The sequence below is a fragment of the Schistocerca serialis genome, chromosome 3 (assembly GCF_023864345.2).
Source record: "Schistocerca serialis cubense isolate TAMUIC-IGC-003099 chromosome 3, iqSchSeri2.2, whole genome shotgun sequence".
NCBI lineage: Eukaryota > Metazoa > Arthropoda > Insecta > Orthoptera > Acrididae > Schistocerca > Schistocerca serialis.
This window is the reverse complement of record NC_064640.1, coordinates 68,705,056-68,728,259: the sequence shown is the minus strand read 5'-3', so window position 1 is coordinate 68,728,259 and position 23,204 is coordinate 68,705,056. Positions and strand designations below refer to the sequence as shown.

Sequence of the window (23,204 nt, the reverse complement as noted above, 5' to 3'; positions counted from 1 at the left end):
TGCGATCCTAAAGCATTAGATATCGGGGTCCAGGTTGATGCAGTGTTCCTTGAGTTCTGAAAATCTTTCAACATGGTTCTGCAACATCACTAATGAATGAAGTACAGACTAACGTAATAGGAGAAGAGTTTTTCGACTGGATTCCGTAGCAGATAGTACTCAACACTTATTTCTTAACAGCCATCACACAAGCCTATCGCTGTGGAGTGTTATATGGTCGTTACTGTTCTCATTATGCAGGCTTTCCCGTCTAAGAGTCGGTAGGCGAACTGTCGTTGGTGTATTGGCAGATATCTGCGATATGTAGATGGAGTCAGCACAAACAAATGCTGTTCATCATGTCTTTCATGCGACGTTCAGTATCGACACAAACGTCTGTTTGTTCCCCGTTACAAAAAAATGGTTTATAAAGAAGAATTTTCCGTGACCATTCGGTAGAATCATCCTAAATTAGTCTACTGCGGAATTCCTTTTATCGATAGTTATCAACAGGGACAGCAAAACTCGAAGATTAACGAGTACTGCAGCACCTACAGCACCGTCGTGTACAAAGCTGACTGCTACCGCCATGCAGCTCTCTCAATAGCTGCTGGAGAATTCGTTAGTCGTCGTGTTTCACTGTGCCTGTTGATATATATCGATAAAAATATATCGCACTATAATAATATGGGACCGCTCTATTGGAAAGTCACGTAAAATTCCACTATGAAGATCACTTAAGGTTGTTGTTGTTGTTGTTGTGGTCTTCAGTCCTGAGACTGGTTAAATGTAGCTCTCCATGCTACTCTATACTGTGCAAGCTTCTTCATCTCCCAGTACCTACTGAAGCCTACATCCTTCTGAATCTGCTTAGTGTATTCATCTCTTGGTCTCCCTCTACGATTTTTACCCTCCACGCTGCTCTCCAATACTAAATTGGTGATCCCTCGATGTCTCAGAACATGTCCTACCAACCGATCCCTTCTTCTAGTCAAGTTCTGCCACAAGCTCCTCTTCTCCCCAGTTCTATTCAATACCTCCTCATTAGTTATGTGATCTACCCTTCTTTTCTTCAGCATTCTTCTGGAGCACCACATTTCGAAAGCTTCTATTCTCTTCTTGTCTAAACTATTTATCGTCCACGTTTCACTTCGATGCAAGGCTACACTCCATACAAATACTTTCAGAAACGACTTCCTGATACTTAAATCTATACTCGATGTCAACAAATTTTTTTCCTTTAGAAACGCTTTCCTGCCATTGCCAGTCTATATTTTATACCCTCTCTACTTCGACCATCATCAGTTATTTTGCTCCCCAAATAGCAAAACTCCTTTACTACTTTAAGTGTCTCATTTCCTAATCTAATTCCCTCAGCATCACCCGACTTAATTCGACTACATTCCACTATCCTCGTTTTGCTTTTGTTGGTGTTCATCTTATACCCTCCTTTCAAGACACTGTCCATTCCGTTCAACTGCTCTTGCAAGTCCTTTGCTGTCTCTGACAGAATTACAATGTCATCGGCGAACCTCAAAGCTTTTATATCTTCTCCATGGATTTTAATACCTACTCCGAACTTTTCTTTTGTTTCCTTTATTGCTCACTCAATATACAGATTGAGTAACATCGGGGATAGGCTACAACCCCGTCTCACTCCCTTCCCAACCACTGCTTCCCTTTCATACCCCTCGCCCGCATCTCGTGGTCGTGCGGTAGCGTTCTTGCTTCCCACGCCCGGGTTCCCGGGTTCGATTCCCGGCGGGGTCAGGGATTTTCTCTGCCTCGTGATGGCTGGGTGTTGTGTGATGTCCTTAGGTTAGTTAGGTTTAAGTAGTTCTAAGTTCTAGGGGACTGATGAGCATAGATGTTAAGTCCCATAGTGCTCAGAGCCATTTGAACCATTTTTCATACCCCTCGACTCGTATGACTGCCATCTTCTTTCTGTACAAATTGTAAATAGCCTTTCGCTCCCTGTATTTGATCCCTGGCACCTTCAGAATTTGAAAGAGAATATTCCAGTCAACATTGTCAAAAGCTTTCTCTAAATCTACAAATGCTAGAAACGTAGGTTTACCTTTCCTTAATCTAACTTCTGAGATAAGTCGTAGGGTCATTATTGCCTCACGCGTTCCAACATTTCTACGGAATCCAAACTGATCTTCTCCAAGGTCGACTTCTATCAGTCTTTCCATTCGTCTGTAAAGAATTCGCGTTAGTATTTTGCAGCTGTGACTTATTAAACTGATAGTTCGGTAATTTTCACATCTGTCAACACCTGCATTCTTTGGGATTGGAATTATTATATTCTTCTTGAAGTCAGAGGGTATTTCGCCTGTCTCATACACCTTGCTCACCAGATGGTAGAGTTTTGTCAGGACTGGCTCTCCCAAGGCTGTCAGTAGTTCTAATGGAATGTTGTCTACTCCGGGGGCTTTGTTTCGACTCAGGTATTTCAGTGCTCTGTCAAACTCTTCACGCAGTATCATATCTCCCATTTCATCTTCATCTACATCCTCTTCCATTTCCATAATATTGTCCTCAAGTATATCGTCCTTGTATAGACCCTCTATACACTCCTTCCACCTTTCTGCTTTCCCTTCTTTGCTTAGAACTGGGTTTCCATCAAAGCTCTTGATATTCATGCAAGTGGTTCTCCTTTCTCCAAAGGTCTCTAATTTTCCTGTAGGCAGTATCTATCTTACCCCTAGTGAGATAAGCCTCTACAACCGTACATTTGTCCTCTAGCCATCCCTGCTTAGCCATTTTGCACTTCCTGTCGATCTCATTTTTGAGACGTTTATATTCCTTTTTGCCTACTTCATTTACTGCATTTTTATATCTTCTCCTTTCATCAATTAAACTCAATATTTCTTCTGTTACCCAAGGGTTTCTACTAGCCCTCGTCTTTTTACCTATTTGATCCTCTGCTGCCTTCACTATTTCATCCCTCAAAGCTACCCATTCTTCTTCTACTGTATTTCTTTCCTCCATTCCTGTCGATTGTCCCCTTATGCTCTCCCTGAAACTCTGTACAACCTCTTGTTCTTTCAGTTTATCCAGGTCCCATTTCCTTAAATTCCCACCTTTGTGCAGTTTCTTCAGTTTTAATCTGCAGTTGATAACCAATAGATTGTGGTCGGAGTCAACATCTGCCCCTGGAAACGTCTTACAATTTAAAACCTGGTTCCTAAATCTCTGTCTTACCATTATATAATCTATCTGATACCTTTTAGTATCTCCAGGGTTCTTCCATGTATACAACCTTCTTTCATGTTTCTTGAACCAAGTGTTAGCTATGATTAAGTTATGCTCTGCGCAAAACTCTACCAGGCGGCTTCCTCTTTCATTTCTTAGCCCCAATCCATATTCACCTACTATGTTTCCTGTTTCCTTCTCTCCCTTTTCCTGCTCGCGAATTCCAGTCACCCATGACTATTAAATTTTCGTCTCCCTTCACTACCTGAATAATTTCTTTTATCTCATCATACATTTCATCAATTTCTTCATCATCTGCAGAGCTAGTTGGCATATTAACTTGTACTACTGTAGTAGGCGTGGGCTTCGTGTCTGTCTTGGCCACAATAATGAGTTCACTATGCTGTTTGTAGTAGCTTACCCGTACTCCTATTTTTTTATTCATTATTAAACCTACTACTGAATTACCCCTATTTGATTTTGTATTTATAACCCTGTATTCACCCGACCAAAAGTCTTGTTCCTCCTGTCACCGAACTTCACTTATTCCCACTATATCTAACTTTAACCTATCCATTTCCCTTTTTAAATTTTCTATCCTACCTGCCCAATTAAGGGATCTGACATTCCACGCTCCGACCCGTAGAAAGCCAGTTTTCTTTCTCCTGATAACGACGTCCTCTTGAGTAGTCCCCGCCCGGAGATCCGAATGGGGGACTATTTTACCTCCGGAATATTTTACCCAAGAGGACGCCATCATCATTTAATCATACAGTAAAGCTGCATGCCCTCGGGAAAAATTACGGCTGTAGTTTCCCCTTGCTTTCAGCCGTTCGCAGTACCAGGACAGCAAGGTCATTTTGGTTAGAGTTACAAGGCCAGACCAGTCAATCATCCAGACTGTTGCCCCTGCAACTACTGAAAAGGCTGCTGCCCTCTTCAGGAACCACACGTTTGTCTGGCCTCTCAACAGATACCCCTCCGTTGTGGTTGCACCTACGGTACGGCTATCTGTAGCGGTGAGGCACGCAAGCCTCCCCACCAACGGCAAGGTCCATGGTTCATGGGGGGATAATTTATTAATAACATTCCGTTATCAGTCACCGTTTTTGTTTTAATTTTATAGTTGCTGTCTGATGCGTTTCGGAGTTAGACTTCAATTTTCAAGGACTGTAGATAAACTGGGCGTTACATCTGCTTTAGTTTTCATCTGCGTTTGATCACATAATTTATAGTGAGACGTATGTTAAATAGTTTCAAAATGTAAGTGCAAATGTGGAAGTTTTTTATAAATGCAGAAGATAAAAGTCATGTGACCAAATGCATGTGAAACACTGAAGCAGATATAAAGCCCAGTATATCCATTCAAAGTGGAGTTGTTGCTCCGAAACGCGTTGCACAACAATCAGAAAATAGTTATTATTAATTAATTATCCCTAACTTAGAAGCTACAGTCATGGACAGTCCACAACATAGTGTCTGTTAATAACAAAAATAAATTTTTGCTGTTTGAGACTTTCCTAATGTAATAACTGCTTAGTTGGTTCACGGCTGGCGCGTCGCATAATTGTGTGGAAGCTGCACCATATTTCAAAGAAACAGCTGCTTACTGACGTGTTGCTGCAGTCTCGCCAATATATGCGCTGGCTCGCTAGAAAAGCGTTGGCGCCAATGGGCGACGCTATAACGTTATCGTAGACGAATCATAGAGCACGCCCACATCCAGTGCCACTTGCCCGAGAAACGGGCCACCGTCTCGCATTCGAGGCGCGAGAAAGCTAATTTCGCCAATCGCGACCCAGCTTTTTTTTTTTTTTTTTTTTTTTTTTTTGGCGTGTTTTGTCCAAAGAGTTATCGACTTAAGCGATTTTTTTTTTTTTCTGGAGTGACAAGGTGTGAGAAATGGTTTCACTTTATTGTGTATTCGCTTGCAAAGGGGTTTGTGCTCTCTGTGGGTCCTTGAGTCCTTTTAGGGTGTTGGTTCGGTAGTCGTGCGAGTGATGGACAGAAGCTACAACGAATAACTGAAGATTGCATCATCTTTGATAGTCCTGTGGGGTTGCAATAATGGCTCGAGGCACCTTGTATTTGAGCCATTGTTGTGGTAGGGCCTGGCCTACCATCGCAAGTTGGCTGACATTTCCCTAATACTCGTCTAATTTGTGAAAAAGACGAGCTGCAGTCTTTGGTTCGATGGTCTCCAGCGCACTTCACGCTGCGGAGTGGCATCCGGCAATAATTTGCCGTATGCACGAAGCGTTCTCAGTTTTTGCACTGTGTCGGCCCATTCTTGGACCGATAATCTTCGATGCACACCCTCGTGTAGAGAAGGTACCGGATGTCGTAGATTTTATGGTTCAGTACGTGGGCAGCCTAACTAATTCACCACTGACTTGATCTCCATTCCTCCTTTTATATTGATGTACCCTTGAGTGGGGGAATCCTTTTTCGCTTAATGCCTCCTGGAGTTGACGTTCTGTGACCTGTGCAGGCAGTCGTTTGATCACCACCGTAAGTTCCTTTTCCTCCAGTGGTTGATGGGTGAAGTGTGGCAAGTCGTAGGTCTCAAAACATTTCAGAGCCTTTCTATGATCCTCAAAGGACTCGAAATGGTAGTTAATCCGGTCCTTATGGAAGATGGCCTTCAGGGTTCAAAAAAATGGTTCAAATGGCTCTGAGCACTATGGGACTCAACTGCTGAGGTCATTAGTCCCCTAGAACTTAGAACTAGTTAAACCTAACTAATCTAAGGACATCACAAACATCCATGCCCGAGGCAGGATTCGAACCTGCGACCGTAGCGGTCTCGCGGTTCCAGACTGCAGCGCCTTTAACCGCACGGCCACTTCGGTCGGCCTTCAGGGTTCCGGACAGTTGTTGTTGTAGCGCATTATTCACTTCCACATACTGGCCAGTATCATAAATTGTCACTGGTGGAACACGTTTTTGTTTTCTTGCGTCTGGCGCAGCAGTGGCTTGCTTTTCCGACGTTCCTAGTTCGAGGTTTCGTGACCGCGCGGAGTCGTCCGTGTTGTCACCTCTGGGGGTAATAGGTGTGAACCTATTGGTAGCCTCAATCATCTCAGCTCGTCGTTTCAGAGGGTTCGCGTCTTCTTTCGAGTTTCTCCGATAGTGCCGTTTGTGTCGCACTAGGACAAATTCGTCCGTTTCTGCAAAGCTGGTGTCTCTTCCCAGTGGTTCTTGGTCCATCAATTCGACGTTCTCGCCCAATTCCAGCGATGTTATCCTGTTCTGTTCCGCGTACGTTCGTCGTGAAGGACGCTACCGCGTGGAGGGTACGAGTTTTCCTCGTCCGTGAAGGTTGCAATTTTGCGCGGCGCCGCCGGCTTCCGCGAACGCTCTTGTTTATCGGTAGAAGCTGCTGTTGGTGTCAGTTCGCCGTGGTGTTCTCTAGTCGCCGCGGAGTCAGGCTGTTGCACAGCTCCACCCGAGAGAAGCGTTGAACTCTCATAAACCAATTCCATACCCTGTGTCGTCTCCCTCCGATGTCCATCTGCCCGTGCCGAGGTCGTCGTACGTAAGTGGAGTGGCCGATGCGGCCTGCGCCGGGGCGGACCCCGCCGACTGGCGATCGACCCACTCCTGCGCTCGCGCTGCACGGTTTGCTCGCGTTGACATAACGCTCTCGACTGACGCGGACAGTGTGTTGGTGCAACACCGACTCAAAGGAAGGCCTCGCCGCTTGTTCGTGACGTCACGTCAGCTAGGCACGGCGAACGCCAGGTCTGTTGCAGGCATACTCATAATGGTGGTGTCTCCCTCCCTGACACAGGAAAATGTGAAACTATTGGCGGTAATTGACCAACACACGTTGTTCTGAGAGATTTCTGCAATCAATTAATTGTGCAATTCATTACACTTCTTAACAAATAGTGTACTCCTGAACTTAAATTTCCAACTGTTTTAAGGATTGACATACAAAAACAACTTCATGGTCCAAGAGCAACAGAATTCGTGCTTCTTTACCTTATTTGTAAATCTGAGGAAGTTACGTTTGTAATGGGTTGCTTTTACAAGAAACTGTGAACATATTGGTGCTCTTCTTTAGGTATCTTGGTTGACTATGGGGTGAGGAGCACTGGATGTTAATGAAATATCTTGCAATTGTACACGTTGGGGGAGTGGGTGGGGGACAGAAGAAGAGGCCAAAGAGATACTTGTCTTATCAAATAAAATTTTTTTATCTTATAAAGTTTCTCCTTTCAGTTGCAAGAGGGGAATGTTTATCTTTTGTAATGTGCATGTTTAAAAAAGTTTAAGCTCAGCAGTATTTTCGATGTATGAAGCTATTTTGTTTCCTGTTTAGAATTCCTTTCGTTGAAAACGACTGTAATGTAATGACTGGCAACAGTTGGACATTTACACATATAAATTAGTTCACATTTCCAGTGACGATGTCAAACGAAAATAAATAAATAAATAAAAGAAACGAGTTCATTGTAAGGGGGTTGGGGTAAGTTTCGATAACAAAATGGATCAAGTAAATATAGTTACTTGGATGTAAAATTTCCGAAGCTTGCAATGGGGCAAAGCGTCTTCTCGTATTGATCTACGTTTGTTTCGACAGGATTCAGTAATACAGAACTATGATCTTCATTTGTAGATTTACAATAATAAGAAAATCTTTCATCTAAATAAAACTGCAGAATCCAAAACAATACCAAACATTACGTCCAAAAATAAGGGATTTATAGTGATAAGCACGCCCAAGCGTTTCTGCCTGCAACAGACCTGGCGTTTGCCGTGCCTAGCTGACGTGACGTCACCAACAAGCGCCGAGGCCTTCCTTTGAGTCGGTGTTGGTTGGTGCCCAGTGTAAGTATGCCGACTCCGATTACCCGTCCGTGTTAACTCCGATTTGTTCGTCTGCGGCTGACGATGCCTTACAAGGGAACCTCCCCATCGCACCCCCCTCAGATGTAGTTATAAGTTGGCACAGTGGATAGGCCTTGAAAAACTGAACACAGATCAATCGAGAAAACAGGAAGAAGTTGTGTGGAACTATGAACAAAATAATCAAAATATACAAACTGAGTAGTTCATGTGCAAGATAGGCAACATCAAGGATAAACTGAGCTCAGGGCCGCTGTGGTCCCGTAGTTAGCGTGAGTAGCTGCGGAACGAAAGGTCTTTGGTTCAAGTCTCCCTCGAGTCAAAATTTTAATTTTTTATTTTCAGACAATTATTATCTGTCCGTCCGTCTGTCCGATGCGAGGTAACTGCGCCGTAGTATGGGGACGCTACACCTAAACAAACATCGAAACACACGACGTCAGTCGACTACAGCGCACGGAAGAGAGAGTATTCCTGCTAACGAGGCTCCCTGGCTGGCAGTTGACTGTTCCAGACTGAAGCGCCTAGAACTGCTCGGCCACTCCGGCCGGCATTAAAGTATCCATCCCGCCATCAGACTTACAGGATTTAGAGGAATCACGGAAAACCTAAATTGGGATGGCCGAAAGGGGGTTTCAGGTGCAGTCCTTCCGAACAGGAGCCTTACTCGGTGTGTCAGTGGTAGCAATAGCAGAAAAATACAGTGATGAGGCAAAATAACTCGACCACTGCCAGCCACGACGTTAAATTCCGCCTAATGGCCTTTTGGGAGCGTGACTCGATAAGAGAATTGTATAAGCAGAGCAGAGACGCTTGGGGAATCATTCTAGCGACGATACGGGCCGAAAGTGGAGAAAGAGTTATGGCCTGGCTCCTGCGTTTCAGAAAAGGCGAATTTTTAGGCTGTTGGCGTGCTACCGTCGTGAGAATCATCAGAGAACGTGGAGGTCGGAGGTCCAACAGCCCTGTAAAGCGGCGATCTGTGGCACATCTGACGGCAGAGTACTATTCTGATGCAGACACAAGCACATTGTTTAGTGCACGTTGTTGGACAAGGGAATCCGCACCAATGACTGTTACGAGCTCCCATGTTGAACCAACGATATCCTCAATTACGATTGCAATGAGGACGGAATCATAGAGATTATACTCTATGTCAATGGAAAACTGTTTGCTGCTCGGATGAATCTCGTTTTTGCTTATACCTTGTTGACGGTCGTTGTTGGATAAGTCATCCAGGCGATCGGCAGCTCAAAACAAGCACTGCGCCACGGAAGCAGTACTGTGGAGTCAGTATTAAGCCAGGAGGCACATTCACCTAAACTTCGATCGGACCTTTGGCGTACCGTGAGAGCTGAGGGCTACATGAATGTTATTGCAAACCACCTGCATCCCATCCTGCTTGATGTCTATTCCGACGGCGATGGAGTCTTCCAGCAGGAAAACATCCGTGCGCCAAAACATGCTGATTTGGTCTGAGGAGCCTGATAGTGAACTCTCGTCGCTGTCTTGGCCACCAAACTCACGTCATCTGAAACCGAGAGGATACAACTGGGACGCTATCAGGCGGCAACTCCGCGCGCCAATGATTTACGGGAGATGCGTGTCCTGTGCCTAGACATCGGGAGCCACTTACTTCCGGAAAACTCCAAAAGACTTGTCGAATACTTGCCACGCAGAATCGCTGGTGTATTGCACTCCAAAGGTGGACCAACACTCTATTTACCACGTGTCTGTAATTTTTTGACTCATTTTTGTGTCTCTAGGAGTATGCATCAGAAGCGACGTAAAGTGGAACGACCACATAATACTCTCTTTTTCCTGGTGTTTATCTCGCAGTACGGGATCCGCTATTTTCTATGTTTTGGTAAATTTTATTTTTATTTTCACTATATGGCTAGACGTCCTTCCTCTTGCCGTACACTGAAGGGACGGAAGTTATGGAACACCTGATATTGTGTCGCACCTCTTTTTACGATCGTGGTGCACCAATTCGACGTGGCATGGATTCAACAAGTCGTTGGTAGTCCCCTGCAGAAATATTGAGCCATACTGCTTCTATAGCCGCCCATAATTGCGAAAGTGTTGCCGATGCAGGATTTTGTGCACGCACTGACCTCTCAATTATTACCTATAAATGTTTGATGGCTGGTCAAATCATTCGCTTGAAATGTCCAGAATCTTCTTCAAATCACTTGCGAACAATTGTGGCCTGGTGATATGACTCATCGTTATTTGTGAGCATGAAGTCCACGAATGGCTGAAAATGATTCCCAAGTAGCCGAACATAACCATTTCCAATCAGTGATCGGTTCAGTTGGACCAGAGGACCAGGCCCATTCCATGTAGACACAGCACACATTATTATGGAGTCACCACTAGCTTCTACAGTGCCTTATTGACAAACTGGGTCCATGGCTTCGTAGGGTTTGCGCCAATCTCGGACTCTAACATCAGTTCTTATCAACTGAAATCGGGACTCGTCTGAGCAGGCCACGGTGGTCATCTAGGGACCAGCCGATATGGCCACGAGCTCAGTAGAGGTGCGGCAGGCGATTTCGTGCTGTTAGCAAAAGCACTCGCGTCGGTCGTCTGCTGCTATAGCCCATCAACGCCAAATTTCGCCGCACTGTCCTAACACATACCTTCGTCATACGTCCCACATCGATCTCTGTGCTTGTTTCACGCGGTGCTGCTTGTCTTTTAGCACTAATAATTCTACGCAAACGCCGTTGCACGCAGTCGTTGAAGGCATTCGGCCACTGCGTTGATCATGGTGAGAGGGAATGCCTGAAATTTGATATTCTCGGCATATTCTTGACACCATGGATCTGAAAATATAGAATACCCTAACGAGAACAGAATGTCCCATGCGTCTAGCTCCAACTACTAGTCCGTTCAAATGGTTCAAATGGCTCTAAGCACTATGAGACTTAACATCTGATCTGCGTTGATCATGGTGAGAGGGAATGCCTGAAATTTGATATTCTCGGCATATTCTTGACACCATGGATCTGAAAATATAGAATACCCTAACGAGAACAGAATGTCCCATGCGTCTAGCTCCAACTACTAGTCCGTTCAAATGGTTCAAATGGCTCTAAGCACTATGAGACTTAACATCTGAGGTCATCAGTCTCCTAGACATAGAACTACTTAAACCTAACTAACCTAAGGACATCACACACATCCATGCCCGAGGCAGGATTCGAACCTGCCATCGTAGCAGCCGCGCGCTTCCGGACTGAAGTGCCTAGAACCGCTTGACCACATCGGGCGGCTACTAGTCTGTTAATTCCAGTGACCACATCGGCAACTTTTTCACATGAATCTCCTGAGAACAAATGACAGTTCTGCCAGTGCACTGCCCTTGTATACGCGATACTACCGCCATCTGTATGTGTGAATATCACTATCGCATGACATTTGTCACTTCAGTCTAGTTGACAGTTAATCTAGGGGAAGAAGTTTCTGAATTTTGGAATATTTATTGTGAGATCAGGAACCACCCAATCACTTCACACTCAGGCTGGCCGGTATTCCAGACTAAGGTTTGTGGGAAGAATCGTAAAAAGATGTATTTCACCCACGAAAGAGATAGCTCATAAAACCGTCGTTAGACCGGTTCATTGCGATTGCTAGTCATCCTGTGGCTCTTAGCAGGTAGAATTAGTAGAGGAGCTAGAGAAGATCCAAATAAGAGCACCATATTTCATCAGTGATTCTCTTACTTAGTGCGATAGCGTCAAGGAACACCTCATCAAAATTCAGTGGCAGATCCCACAAAGTGAGTCCTCGTAAATTACAATGAGGTCAGTTCTGCAGTACGATCCGATAAGAGTCAAGCGACATCGGCTTCCAGCCACATATCACGCAAAATGAACGCGTCTGGAAATTATAGAAATTTGAGCTCGTGCGGAGGCTTTCCGGATGTCGTTCTTGCTGTGCAGAATTCGCAAGTTTAATAGAAAGAGTGGAAATAAGTGTAACTCCTAATACTCTCCTTCACACACCGTAGCAAGACATGCGGAGTGTAAGTGAATATGTGCAAGTTTCCTGTAACACGTGAGAATTTGTTCTTCCGTGCATTTTAGAACGAAAAACTCGTACAAACATACAGTAGTTTCTGTACTCTAACGAACAAATAGGCTGCAGTGCAGTGTCTCAGACAGTGCGTTGACTATCATCAGCCGCAATGCATTAATCACGAACTCGTAAATTGCGATTGTGGTTCCCCATCAGCTGTAGAATATTTCAGGACAAAGACGACCGCTCGCGAAAAGCGGTAAATCCAGGTTTTAAGCCCGGTTCCGCACGAATTTTCATTTGTTCTGAAATTTTCTACAGCTGACGCGGAACCATAATCGCGAATTACGAGTTCATTCTTACTTGAACAAGTAGGCGCCACCAGGCCATCACACAGTATGTTTGCTGGTAATCATACATAGCCGTCCGTTAGCAAAGAAAGGATGCGGCTGTTTTCCTTCCACGAGGGATTACTTGCCACTCTGACTTGTAAAGACAATGTGACGAAGCACGTCGTCGTCCCTGTGTCGCAACCTGTAGTCGTACATACATTATGTAATTGCCGTACAGGGGAGGACATTTCAATTGAAAGTCACTGTTCGGTTTCAAAATGGTTCAAATGGCTCTGAGCACTATGGGACTTAACTACTGAGGTCATCAGTCTCCTAGAACTTAGAACTGCTTAAACCTAACTAACCTAAGGAGATCACACACATCCATGCCCGAGGCAGGATTCGAACCTGCGACCGTAGCGGTCGCGCGGTTCCAGACTGTAGCGCCTAGAAACTCTTGGCCACCCCGGCCGGCTGTTCGGTATTATTGGATAAATAATATATTGCAGTGCCTGTGTTGTTAAGAACGATGCAACGTTTCTCCGGACATGCATGCATGCGTGCAGTATTCAGTTCTGTGTTCTCCGTCTGGAACCGCGTGACCGCTACGGTCGCAGGTTCGAATCCTGCTTTGGGCATGGATGTGTGTGATGTCCTTAGGTTAGTGAGGTTTAAGTAGTTCTAAGTTCTAGGGGACTGATGACCACAGCAGTTAAGTCCCATAGTGCTCAGAGTCATTTGAACCATTTTTTTGTGTTCTTCGTTCTAGGTTCTCGGTCGTGCACATAGAGTGTCTGCGTCCAAGACATGGGAATTCCAGTAATGTGCTGCACTTCTAATCCAAATAGTTTTATGTATATTGATAAAAGCTATAATCATTCTAGGATTTACATTTGTGGGTAGTAATCGCTTCTTAAATAACTTTATAAAAATAAGTTTTGAGTTGATCGTAATTTCTGAGTTTGAAGTTTAACTCATACAATTTAAAGGAAAGTGTTGAATAGAAAAAATATTTTTTTTTAAAACAAACAATAGTTCATACCGTACTAGATTATTTGTTTCTATCTGGAATGATTTTTATTAAAATATTAAGTACGATGTTTGTGGTTCCTAAGCAATGTCAAAAGGAAACAGTGATTTCTCAAATTCTTATAGTTCATATCGCTGTTTGACAACAGACTACCTGTTTTTATTTATTGGTCATATTTATTATGACTCTCTCAAATAATGCAACCCACCTCACATAATTCGAAGAGTTATTATTGTTAGAAAAGTACAGCACTAAAAACAATAATAATTTTAATGATAATTTTGTGACTTCAGATTTTAACTAAGACCTCTTCCCTTTTTTTCATATCTGCCACATTAGTGGCTATATCAGTCCTGCCAGTCCCACACTCCCACCCTCAAACCCTCTCCGACAAAACTGTGACGTAATTTATGGACAGCTTCAATCTTCATTCCCAGTTTATAGTCATTTCAGATCTACAGTTTCATTCACGTTTATTTATGTGGAAAATAACAGACAGTAGAATATCTGAGAACTTAAATTAGACTTCATCTACAAGCTGGAAAACTTGTATCTCCATCGTAACTTGTAATCAAAGTATTTTATCCTCTTGTGTTTTCAAAATCATTTCTGAAATTTAATGGAACAGTTCTTAGCAAAATTCCGAGGTTATGTTAATTCATACATAAACTGTGAATGATCCAAAGTTGTTTTTTTTTTAAATATACACACAACAAAAAACGTTTTTCATCACCCCAGTTACCTGAACCCCTGAAGATAGACGTTGACTGTGGGTATTGTATCACATGCATGAGCAGCGCCTTTTAGACGTAGGGGGTCCGACAGCCGATCAGTTCCAGTCATTCCACCAGATACACGACTCGTGTTGTCTGTAGTTCAACCACGCCTAGACGGTCAATACAGCGGTTCGACCGTGTCCGAATTGTGCCAGGGAGGGCTCTCAACAAAGGAAGTGTCCAGGCTTCTTGGAATGAACCAAAGCGATGTTGTTTGGACATGGATAAGATACAGAGAGACAGGAACTGTCAATGATATTCCACGCTCAGGCCGCCCAAGGGCTATTACTGAAGTGGATGACCGCTACCTACGGATTATGGCTCGGAAGAACCCTGACAGCAACGCCACCATGTTGAATAATGCTCTTCGTGCAGCCACAGGACGTCGTGTTATGACTCAAACTGTGCGCAATAGGCTGCATGGTACGCAACTTCACTCCCGACGTCCATGGCGAGGTCCATCTTTGCAACCACGACACCACGCAGCGCAGTACAGATGGGCACAACAACATACCGAACGGTCAGCTCAGGATTGGCATCACGTGCTCTTATCGTATAACAAGTAGAGAGATGAAAGCCTTTGCACAGATTCTCCTACTAATAGGCAAGTAGAATGAAACGGAAATGAATAAATATACGAGAATCGAGAACTTGTAGTGTACAAACAAAGACTGTTCTCATTCTGGTCTCGAGTACCGTCGACGCGAGCCTACCCGCAACGTAGAAAAGGAGCTCTGGTTCTCAGATACCGTATTCGAATACACATCGTCAGTTCTCGAGAACACGAAAAATACTTTGCAACTGAGAATTTCCAAGTTTTCAGAATTTGGATTGTCCAACACTTGAGTATCCAAGGATGATCCAGTGGTGCAGTGGGATAAGTCATTTTTAGTCTCATTGTGGGTGCACGCCTTTGAGAAAAGATAATAGTTGTTTTCATGTGTTACACTCAGTTTTTATCTACCCAATTTATAATATCGACACAAGTCGCTCTTTTGAAATGGACATAAGATTTTTTAATTACCAGCTTCTGTCCTGAAGTCGCTTAATGAACCATATTAGACTAGTGAAAAATGCAGCACTAATAACAGCAGCGAAATGCTAACACATCTGAGGTGCCTGGAGTGAGCTGAGTGCCGCGCAGGATTAGCGGAGCGGTCTCAGGCGCTGCAGTCATAGACTGTGCGGCTGGTCCCGGCGGAGGTTCGATCCGTCACTCGGGCATGGGTGTATGCGTTTGTCCTTAGGATAATTTAGGTTAAGTAGTGTGTAAGCTTAGGGACTGATGTCCGTAGCAGTTAAGTCCCATAAGATTTCACACACATTTGATTTTTGTGAGCTGAGTGTTGAATAACCTCAGTGGACAACTCATTGATTATGTATCCAGTGCCGCTGGTTACAAACAGTGTGGCCACCACTGACAACACAAAATGCCAGGGTACGAACATAGGTTATGCTACAGCGCATTTAGTGTCCTAATTTAAGAGTCCCCTAACGAGATGGTACCATACACATATACCTACATTTTCACACATACTCCGCAAGCCACCATACATTGCATAGCTGAGGGTACCCTGTACAGCTGCTATTCATTTCCTTTCCTGTTCCACCCGCAAATGGAGCGATGTAAAAACAAAATCCCTGATATCTCACATTTTGTCTTCGACATTCTTACGCAAGATGTACGCTGGTGTACGCAGAAATGGTCTTACCGTCTGTCACAACTGCGGGCTGTCTGTATATTCTCGCGACAAGAGCTTCTTATTTGCCCCAGCGATTTGCATTTGAATTCACGATGCATTTCCGTAATACTTGCGTGTTAATGTACCAGTAACAACTGGCCGGCCGTTGTGGTCGAGCGTTTCTAGGCGCTACAGTCTGGAACCGCGCGGCCGCTACTGTCGCAGGTTCGAATCCTGCCTCGGGCATGGATGTGTGTGATGTCCTTAAGTTAGGTTTGGTTTAAGTAGTTCTAAGTTCTAGGGGACTGATGACCTCAGCAGTTAAGTCCCATAGTGCTCAGAGCCATTTGAACCATTTGAAACCAGTAACAACTCAAGCAGCACCCTCTGAATAGGTTAGATGTGTTCCTTTGACCTGACCTGGTGAGGGTGTCAAACACTCGATCAGTACTCAAGAATACAGGAGGTGTACAAATACATGGAAACACAACGAACACAACACATTTCTATGACCAATACGGCATAGTAAACCCGTTGGAATTCAAAACAGCTTCCAGTTGTCTCGCAATGGATAAATACACGTCCTATATGGTTTTTAAGAAAATATTGTACCATTGTTCCTGCAAAATACTAACAAGTTTAGGTAAGTATGATAGAGGTTGATAGCGATCACGCAGTCTTCTCTACAAAGTATACCATAACGGCTAAATAATATCGAGAGTTTGTGGCGGTCAGGGGATATGCGACAGTTCATCTTCGCCCACACAAAACCAGTCGTGGACCATGCGAGCAGCGCGGAAAGGAACCCTGCTGTCTTGAAAAACAGGCTCATCATTGGAGAAGAAACATTGTAGCCTGGAATGGACCCGATTACCCTGTGGTTACGTAATCGTTGCCTGTAATGCGACATTGCTGAGTAATCATGGGGCCCATGGAATAACAATATATGGCTGCCCAAATCAACACCGAACCCACGTCTTGGGAAGTAAACTCGGCTGGACGTTACAAACAATGTGAGACAAGACTCATCCGAGCAAGTGACTTTCTTCCACCGCTCCATATTCCAAATTTTACGGCTTCCGCGCCAGGTTTACCTGTTACAAGCATTTGCATCACTGATGAGTGGTTTCTAAATTCCAGCTCACCCTGCAATTCCTTGCTTATGGAGCTCCCTTCGTGGTGTTCTGGAGTTGATAGAGTTGGCGAATACGATATTCAGTTCTGAAGTGTCCTTTGAAGCAGTCGTCCTCTTATTTCTTCGTCGCAATCCATTTCAGTGACTGTTTGTCACGATCACTCAACACACACTTGTGTCCGCGTTGTGACTTTGCGTGTGATGTTTTCCGCTTTCCCTGTATGCGCTATAAATCGTCGTTCGAACTCACTTAGCTCCGACACGTTGCACTCACGATTAGGCAGAACGCCATTCTGATCACGACTGGCAGTTGCAAGGTATTGAGAACATTCCACACGTTTCGTTCGTGGTCAAATACAGCAGCACAACTTGCATTTATATTCAAGCACGCATTTTTTGCTGCTGTTTCCACTTTTTTGTCCAACCGCTGTAGGTCGCACACGTGTTCCGTACTCCCGCTGTTGTGTAGGCCGTCTTACAACATTCCCAATAAACCTATGTCGGCCATTCACCATCCACACAATTGAACTTATGTGCTCGTTCAATTTTTATATCTTTGTAACGTTACTACCAGATGTTTAATCGACATATCACACTAAGGAATTACATGCGTCTGTAGGGTCTCAGACATTTAGGATTAAAAGTATACAGGCGGTAGATGATCCTAAGCTGAGTATTCTGAGACAAGGAACCAATGAGGAGAGAGCAGAAGTTATAGTGGAACTTAAACTCTTAAACTAAAATTTTTGTATCGGTGCGCAGATGACACCCTTAGATAGTGTAGTCTCCTTCTGAAGGAAAGCTGTTAATATATTTGAATTCGAGGCACAAGAATCTTCAGTGTACTACGATGGAAATTGATAACAGTGGCTGTGTACCGTTTATAGACGTCTAAGTCAGTCGAAAAACTAGTAAGCTGTTAGGACATGCAGTTTACTACAAGCCCACATCGCTATTAGCAAGCCTCATGCTGCCATCACTTTTCACGAGCTATGGGGTCTTTACGACCCAGTTCATCAGGAACATGTGTCTGATAAGGAGATCCTTGCAAAGGAATTGGAAATCCTGAAATCTGTATTCAAGGAAATTGGTTTTGTTCAAATGGTTCAAATGGCTCTGAGCACTATGGGACTCAACTGCTGAGCTCGTTAGTCCCCTATAACTTAGAACTAGTTAAACCTAAATAACCTAAGGACATCACAAACATCCATGCCCAAGGCAGGATTCGAACCTGCGACCGTAGCGGCCCTGCGGTTCCAGACTGCAGCGCCTTTAACCGCACGGCCACTTCGGCCGGCTTGGTTTTGTTCTCGTAAGGTTTGCACAGGTAACTTGAGGAGTATATGTGGCCTCTTACACTATAAAAAGAGTAAAGAAATTGAGCGGAACATTCAAAAAGCTTTTCAATAAAGTAATTTTCGGCTACCTACCGAGACCTGTGCTCTTCTAGGCTTGGAAAAGGATGATCTGGCTTTGCGAAGAACTGGAGTCTATAGAATACCGAGTCAATATGGAAAGCTGGCATTGGCCACAACATATCTAAAACACTGAAAATTTGCGTTGAGCGTGATAGTCACACTCACCTTTCGTAGCATGGTAAGGCAGTCACTGCTGAGAACTGTATGTCCGTGGGACGTACCGTGGATTGATGTAGCACGGAAATCTTGCAGAAGACGATAGCTGCGTAAATACACGGTTATGTCACGTTAATGAGACCACCGCCAATGTTTGAAATCAAAGGTCAGTAACCACTCACAGACGGCAGGTGGCAGCACTAGCAGTGGAGGGTATATAAAGAGTATCAGGAGGACGCGGAAAACAATGCAGTCGTTGTCGTATTGCGGATTGATTTATCTGACGTCGAAGAGGGAATGATCATTAGCTTTCGTGCCCGCTGTGGTTAAAGTATACCGTGCATGGCAAAATGATGCTATCCAAAACCGGCACCGAGGCAACTGTGGTTCACTACAGGCCATAGATGACATGGGTGAACAACTGCTGCGGAGATTTGTACGGGTGAATAAACGTTAAACTGTAGAGCAATCGACCGCTCAGGCTACCAACAGTGTCTCCTCAATGACGGATCAGCAAACGTTGCTACCATGGGCCTCCGCAGTACGTACGTTGTTCACGCACCCAGCTTGGCTGGTATTCATCTGCGACGAAAGATGGAATTTACACCCCAGTATCGCAGTTTTACGTCTACTTAGTAGCGACGGGTGGCCTTTTCAGTTGAATCACGTTTTATAATCCATCAGACTGAAAGGAAAGACCTTGCAACAATCGTCGGAAGGAACCGGGCTGGAGCAGGAACTGTGTGGCTGGTCCCGGCGGAGGTTCGAGTCCTCCCTAGGGCATGGGTATGTGATTGTCACTCGGGCATGAGTGTATGCGTTTGTCCTTAGGATGATTTAGGCTAAGTAGTGTGTAAGCATAGGGACTGATGACCTTAGCAGTTAAGTCCCATAAGATTTCACACACATTTGAACAATTTTTTTGGAGCAGGGAGCGTTTGTCTTTGGTAATGTTTCCGAGGTGCTCCCTGGGTGATCTCGTCATTCTGTAAAGCACAATGGATCAATACAAGCAGCTTATAGCCTTGGGAAACATATCCATCCCTACATGCTGTCTCATTTTCCTTGGCACGATGGCATCTACCAGGAGGACAATGCAACATATCACACAGCTCTCAGTGTGTTTGAGTGCTTCGAAGAGCACCAGGATGAGCTTACCACACTCCACTGGTCACTAAACTCCCTGGATTTAAACCCCATCGAGAATCTGTGGGACCACCTCCACCGGACTGTTCACGTCATGGATCCTCAACCGAGAAATCTAGCGCAGCTGGCCACGGCACTGGAGTCAACATGGCTCCACCTTCCAGAACACCACGGAGTCTCTTCCTGCACGCCTCGCAGCAGTCCGCGTTGTCTGGACAGTGTATTTGGGCTGAAGATGCTATCAAGCAGGTTATAGCTTTCAACTGAATAAGGACACATTCAGCAACAATTAATTTAAGCAATGTGACTATTGATTATGAACTACGCAGGCGCGCAATTCGACAGGGTGTGTGAATGTAGCAAAACCATTACGCATGCGCTGCCGCATCTCAGTTGCAGTTCAGTTTGACAGAGGGCGGCTACGCCCCGAATAACATGCACTAGTACTTTAGTCGTTAAATTAACTTGAAGATGGCTGCCTAGTTTTCAGCTGCACGTCAACATCAGCCGGTTGTAATCCCGAAATCTCATGGGATACCTATTACGACGGAAAACATGAATATACAGAAGGAACCAATGGTCGGAAACGAAAATTTCAGGGACTAAGAGGTCCTTAATGATAAAATACGCGTGACGCACGGGTGTCTCATCTGCTTTGTTTCATAGAAAACAACTGCGTGCCGCATCGAGGTAGGTGGCCCTACCTTCGAAAACAACATAAAGTCATCTTTGATGCGTTTACAGTGTTTCAAATGGTTCAAATGGCTCTGAGCACTATGCGACTTAACTTCTCAGGTCATCAGTCGCCTAGAACTTAGAATTAATTAAACCTAACTAACCTAAGGACATCACACACATCCATGCCCGAGGCAGGATTCGAACCTGCGACCGTAGCGGCCGCTCGGATCCAGACTGTAGCGCCTAGAACCTCACGGCCACTCCGGATCTGTAGCATTCACACAAAAGATATCAGACAAAAAAGTATGTAATTGTATAATGCTTCCTTAACCATTGTATGAAAAGATATTCACTACTCTGCAGGTTCCTTTTTCAAAAATATTTCAACATAAATGAATGATGTGAAACATCAAACATGTATTGTATACAGAAGCTTCTAGCAGTATTTTAAAGCATTCCTATGTGATGAATGTTCTATAGCAAATGTTTACAGAATATTTATACTGCACAGAAGCAACCGCCGAATTTGGTCTTGATTTACTTGGTTGAAAAAAACATTTACAATTCCATCGTCAGATGGTTTGCATGCTTCTATCAAAACACATCATACTGTAAAGGGTGGGTCAAGGTGACCGGTGTAATTAAGAACCCTACTTCTTAGGTTGTGACTGCACGGTGGGTTGATTGACAGAGCAGCAGGTTCATAAAATATCGTGGATATCTGCTGATAAATCAAAATGTCAGTTCTTAATAGGATGTTTACTCAATACGCAAGATGTAGCAGTTGCAATGTTGTCTTGCTGCTGTCAGCAGCAGGGGACAGAAGTAGGCCCTGAAATTTGGAGAAGATTCTGACATCAGCATGTGGCCTTCGAGGACTTAGCCATGTGTTTCCTCAGTAAGCCTGCGGCTGTGGTGTGGAGCCACATTGTCAGCATTCTGGCGAGCGAAGAAGCGCAGTGTCAGTCCCCAGGCACGCAGTTGCAACGCTCTCCGTGGAAGTTGGCTAGCACGGAGTGCAAGAGCCACCCGAACGCACAGAGAGGATTCGTAGATACCAGCACAAGACGCAGCAGCAGTTACCTGCAGTGCAATCCTGCAGATGGCAACTAAGGATTTGTTATGTTCACAATTGGAACTCCTGTTACGGTAAATGGAAGATGAAAAGCTGATCCTGAGAAGTCACAAGTCAGCCCATTTATTAATGTGCCGCTGCCTCGCTCTAAACGTTTTGTGCGCATAGGCGACCTGTTCATAACAGCTTGCCATAACCACTGTGGTGTCACCGCCAGACACCACACTTGCTAGGTGGTAGCCTTTAAATCGGCCGCGGTCCGTTAGTATATGTCGGACCCGCGTCTCGCCACTATCAGTGATTGCAGACCGAGCGCCGCCACACGGCAGGTCTAGAGAGACTTCCTAGCACTCGCCCCAGTTGTACAGCCGACTTTGCTAGCTATGGTTCACTGACAAATTACGCTCTCATTTGCCGAGACGATAGTTAGCATAGCCTTCAGCTACGTCATTTGCTACGACCTAGCAAGGCGCCATTATCATTTGCTATTTATCTTGTGATGCATGTACCGTCAGACCGATGTTTACCAATTATGGATTAAAGTTAAGTATTCCAGAAGCTACGTACTTTTTTTCCTAGACTCAACTCCTTTAACTGTTCCAGACCTCACGCCAGCCTTTCGGCTATTTCATAGTGGCTTGGCTGTCTTGCCCAGTCACAACAACCACTACTGGCTGGGACAAGGAATATATCCAGTGCATCCCTGCTCCCTAGGTTCGTGAACTGCATGGTGTGCTACTCATCTGGAGCCTTATTACCTTCCACCACATACTTTTCCCTGCGCTAAAGTGTCGTTATGTTCCCATAGGTAATCGATATTTGCAAGCCTGAGTAGCGTTTTCAGTAGCCTAATTCTCGCCTCTAACCATCGTATCTTGTGTCGTCACAAATGTGGCACCAAATCAGCAGTTTGCCGTAATTATCTTATAGGCGTTTGTAGTAGAGACGTAGCCCTTGGTACTCTTACTGTATCTAGTAAAAACCTCATTCTTCTAAGCCTCGAGGTGCAGTTTTGATGAAGCTCCTTCCAGCCTTCGTACCTCATTTCTCACTTCCCACGCATTTTGTGCCAGTTTTAGTGTCGCCTGGTGGCTGGTTAGGATGAGACCTTCCTGTCTGAAGAAAATTGCCCCACCTTCCATTGGTCGGTCTCCTAATGCACTCATCACATTGCAGCTACAGAGGTGCACTACAGCCGTGAGTATCACCCCCCCCCCCCCCGCCCTTTAACATCTTTGCTGGTGAATTTAGCTGTGAAAAATAATTCATAATTACTCTCCCACCATTCCTCCAAGTATATCGTTTATCATTAACACCTAGAATATACTCCAAACATATATAAAGGAAATCCTGCCCCGTCATCTGACATACCACGACACCATAAATACTCGTACTTACAAAAATTAAACAATTCAATATATTACATCTCCTTTCGCTTCCTCAACGCGAAGGAATCCTGTGTGCAAGTCGCGCAAGTCTGTCTGGTTTCCTCCTCTTTTCCTCTTTTTCTTCCTAAACCTCCCCCCCCCCCTTTCTTTTGTGGCAGTGCTACCATCACAGGTGGCAACGAATCTTGTGCTCCTTTGAAAGAACGAATACAGCCAACATGTACAATGGTCGTACATTTTGGTAATTGCAGTTCAACATTCAATAGTGACGTCAATAACCTAATGTGAACCTTAGTACCGGGTGACCAACTTTTTCGGTTTACCCTTCCAG

General features: G+C 44.6%; 1 protein-coding gene across 1 annotated transcript in view; it reads left to right on the top strand.

Moving 5' to 3' along the window:
* The window catches only part of LOC126470681 (uncharacterized), a 990,891-nt gene that overhangs the window by 460,264 nt on the left and 507,423 nt on the right, over window positions 1-23,204 (top strand). The gene's annotated exons all lie outside the window — the stretch shown is intronic.